The sequence below is a fragment of the Peromyscus eremicus genome, chromosome 2, assembly GCF_949786415.1.
Source record: "Peromyscus eremicus chromosome 2, PerEre_H2_v1, whole genome shotgun sequence".
Taxonomy (NCBI): domain Eukaryota; kingdom Metazoa; phylum Chordata; class Mammalia; order Rodentia; family Cricetidae; genus Peromyscus; species Peromyscus eremicus.
The window spans coordinates 90,800,502-90,805,003 of NC_081417.1; the positions used below are offsets into that span (position 1 = coordinate 90,800,502).

General features: G+C 39.5%; 1 pseudogene; it reads right to left on the reverse strand.

The window, feature by feature from the left end:
• Nucleotides 1–265: 265 nt before the first annotated feature.
• LOC131904790 (WD40 repeat-containing protein SMU1-like) lies at nt 266–3,865 on the reverse strand (annotated as a pseudogene).
• Between the last annotated feature and the right edge of the window lie 637 nt (nt 3,866–4,502).

The following is a 4,502-nucleotide window of genomic DNA, read 5'->3' on the forward strand; positions in this document are numbered from 1 at the left end:
GCAGGTAGACCTCTGTGAATTCAAGGCCACCCTGGTCCAAAAAGAGTTAGTTTCAGGACAGCTAGAGCTACACAGAGAGCTACATTTCCCTCAGGGGGGAAATGCTGTAAATGGTAACTACTGCTTAAACATGAGTTTTTATAAAATTACTCTTGTGGCTTTTTCAGACAATATCTTTGCTTACAAAGGCAGACATTAAAAACTAAAATATCACATGAACATTCCTTCTCTTAAGTACATGCTCTCATGCACTGTAAAGGCTGACTTAGCATTTCCAGAGCTTCAGGAGTCCATCTTCATCAGAGGTGGCAATCAGATTCTGATGTGGGTGGTGTGAAATTTCCACCACATCCTCATCAGCTGTCAGCGTTCTCTCCAGCCTGCCTGTAACTGGGCTGAGCCAGTAGAGCACAAAGTCCTCCCTGACACAGTAGATCCTCTCATCACAGGGGGAGAGGCCTCAGTACATGAAGTCACCACCAGAACTGAAGCTTCTGAAAATCTGCTCCTGTTTGCTCATGATGTTCACTGTCTTATCGGTTGTATGAAATGAAGTGTTCTGGGTTTTTAGGAAGCAGGATCATGCTATTGATGGTAATATCTGTCCCTGCAGTACTACCCAGAGATTGAAAGGTATTTGAACATTCTGTGGTCATCATATTCCAGATCTTCACAATGCCATCAGAAGATTCACTAATAATGCAATGCCCATCATGTGTAAATGTTGCCTCATTAACAAAGGAGAAATGGCTTTGAAATTCCTTTAGTAGTTTTTTTTTCCCACATTTTAAACCATGAATTCTTATCGTCTGGTTGAAAAACACACTAAGGATATGACTGCTCTCCTTAGAAAAGCTCAGACAGGTGACACCTTTACTATGTGCCCTTTCAAATCTTATTAAATACTGTTCACCCTGAATCTTCCACATCTTGGTCTTTCCATCTTGAGCCCCAGTTGCTAACATTTCAGTATCTCTGCTGAAACACATACAGAGGGCAGAATCATCAATCATCATGAAGTTATCCTGAGCCTAATACTTATGTTCCTTCCTGATATTTCTAGTAGTAAAGTTTGACACTTCAATACATGCACCAACAGATCCAGATACTGACCATCTGGAGAGAATCGAGCACACACCACGTGTGATGTCTGACCAAATTTAATACGCCTGCTTAGTTGTGTAGTAAAATTTTCTTCTTCTACATCTTTGGAAGCTGTTTTGCCTCGAAACACGTGTATGGTCATACCAGGAGGAAGCAACCCCTAGTGCTGTTGCCACTTCAATGCCTGTCCCAGCAATGCCATGAGACAAGATGGAGTAACCACACTGACTTCCCAAGTTAATGCCAGGGCAATTGCTGCTCTCTTGTTGTCTTTGCTACTTTCATCTGGGTATACCTCACCAATATCAGTAGGACCTGACTAAGAGGTTTTCCAAATAAATATAGCTCTCTGACTGTGTTTGTTTCTATACAATCATGGGGTCTGTCTATCTCAGAAGTGACCTGGCAACACCCAATTCACAAAGCTCTGTCAATTCTGGAACAATCTGTTCATAGATATCAACAAATGTTTTGTCTGGCAATTTCAGAGACTGTATCGCCTGTAAAACAGTATCCCAATGGCCACTATTAATATGGGCCAAAAAACTTTCAATTCTATCCACAGTATTCAGAGAGACAGTAGTCTCCTACAATGTGGCCAACACTCCATGTAAACTGTTCTCCAAGTACTACATGATAAGAAGAATCACATTGGAAGACTTGATTTTGATCCACACAGAGGTATCACTCCAGGTCCAGATCCCGCTCAGCACAGACGAGGTCACATAACACCTTGTGACACCTCTAGTGGCCCCATGATTTAATTTTTTTCAAAATTGCTCAGTAATATCCTTTTGTGGAAATGTCCCACATTTTCTTTATCCATTCATCTATTGAAAGATATCTAGTCAATTTCCAAATCCTGGCCATTATTAATAGATCAGAAATGAACATGATTGAGCAAGTGACTCTGGAATGGGATGTAGAGTCACGGGTATAAGCCTAAGAATTGTATTGCTGGGTATTGCAATAGATCTACTACATTCTTCCCAAGGAGCCACCACACAGATTTCTGTAGGGGCTGTACATGTTTACAGTCCCACCAGCAATGGGTAAGTGCTTCCTTACTTTATATCCTCACTAGAATGAGCTATTACTTGTTTTATTGAGCTTGTACATTATGACTGGTATAAGACAAAAATCTCAGAGTGGCTTTTGTGTTTCCCTGAAGACTAAGGGTATTGAACCTTTCTTTAAGTGTTTATCAGCCAATTATGTTTGCTCTTTTGAGAATACTTTTTAGACCTGCACTCCATTTTTAATCGGGTTCTTTGTTTTCTTGATTTCCAGCTTTTTGAGTTTTTTATATCATTTAGGTATCAGTCCTGTATCAGATGTGGAGTTGGCAAAAATATCTTCCCATTCTGTAGCCAGACACTTTTTGACAGCCTTGGTGTCCTTTGCCATACAGAAGCTTTTCTGTTTCATAAAGTTCATTTATTAATTGCTGTTCTTAGCACCTGTACTAAACATGTTCAGTTCAGAAAGTCCTTTCCTGTGCCAATGAGTTCAAGACTATTCCATAGTCACCATTCTACCAGTTTTTGTGTACCTGGATTTATGTTGAGGTCTTTAATACATTTGGAGTTGAATTTTGTGCAGGGTGATACGTATGGTTATATTTGAATTTTTCTACATGCCGACATCTAGTTTGACCAGCATCATTTGTTGAAGATGCTCTATTTTTCCTGTTTGTACTGCTGGTTTCTTTTAGAAATTCAGGTGTCTATAGATGTGTGAATTTATGTCTTGGTCTTCAATTAAATTTTGTTTATCAATGTGTCTAATTTTGTGCCAATACCATGATGTTTTGTTACTCTAACTCTGTAGTATAATTTGAAGTCATGGATGGTGATATCTTCAGCACTTCTCTATCCTGGTGTGTGTGTGTGTGTGTGTGTGTGTGTGTGTGTGTGTGTGTGTTTCCACATGAAGCTGAAAATTATTCTTGCAAGTTCTGTGAAGAACTATGTTGACATTTTGATGGGATTGCATTTAATCTGTAGAATTTTTTGGAAGATGGCCACTTTCTATATTAATCCTTCTGACTCCTGAACAGGGGAGATCTTACTATCTTCTGAAACCTTCAATTTCTTTCTTCAAGAAATTGGAAGTTTTTATCATATAAGTCTTTCACTTGCTTGGTTAGAGTTATCCCAAGATATTTTATATTATTTGAGGCTGTTGTAAAAGATATTGTTTCTCTGATTTTATTCTCAGTTCATTTGTGTACAAGACAGCTACTGATTTTCATGTGTTAATTTTGTGTCTTGCTACTTTGCAGTTGCAGAAATTTCCTGGTACAGTTTTTAGGGTTATTGATATATACAATAATATCATGTATAAATAAGGATACTTTGACTAAATCTAGGTGTTGATATCTAGTCTTGCCTTTGTTGTGTGAGTTTTACAGATCTTAGTGTCTATTACTCTAAGACCTTGCTGTGGTGGATGGGAGTTTTCTGATAGAGAGTGCTTCTGAGATCTGGCCAGATCCTAGCACAGTGGGTCTCAGTAGATATTGACAGCTGGAAAACAGTAATGGAGATGGTCTAGAAAGGCAGGGTCCTGAGAGGGTCCACAGGAAGGTAGAAAGATGGGTCTGTTCATAGGATCTGTAGAGTCCTTGGGGAGTAGAGCAAGAGAGGGAAGACAGGCCCCTGCACATGGTCTGCTACAGGGCTGGAGATGAGTCTAGGGAACTGGAATTAAAGGACATGAAGGAGAGTGAAGATTGCCTACCTGATTCCCTGGCTGTCATGATCAGGGCCAGCAGGTTTCCAGAGATTACATTGAGTATTGGCAAGTCAGACAGAGGGATGGGTTAAGGAAGGAAGGCTTTAGGAGAAGATCTGTTTAGTTCCATTGGAATGGTGTCCTTACTTAAATAATCTTTGTGCTAAGAAAGCTTCCTTTAGGAGTCTCCCCTAGTCTTTCATTGGGTTCACAGAATCCCTGCAGGAATTGAGATTCTTGGAAGGTTTTCATTTTTTGAATGGATATTTGTTGTTTCTACACTCACTGTTGCTATGAAAATTGAGTCTCTGTCTATCACTTGGATATTCTGCTTTATAAAGCAATATTTTCAAAAGACCTCAGAGTAGCCTTTTGTACCAATGCCAGGTTAAAACCTTCCTTGACCTAAGACCAAGAATGTTATCATAGAGCCTACTGACCCTTTGGGAAAAGGAAGTGAATTGATCATTGTAAATGATTTAAGAAGATACCAGCAGCAGTCCATGAAGAAAAGAAGCTAACACAATTTCTTTCAACAAGGTTAATAGAATGAAAGAGCCTCATGGCTATTCTGGTGTCTCAAGATGTGAGTGAGAGCATCAGATGGAACAGTGCAATATGTGCAGGTCTATACATCATGGGAATTTAAAAGAGAAGGAGAA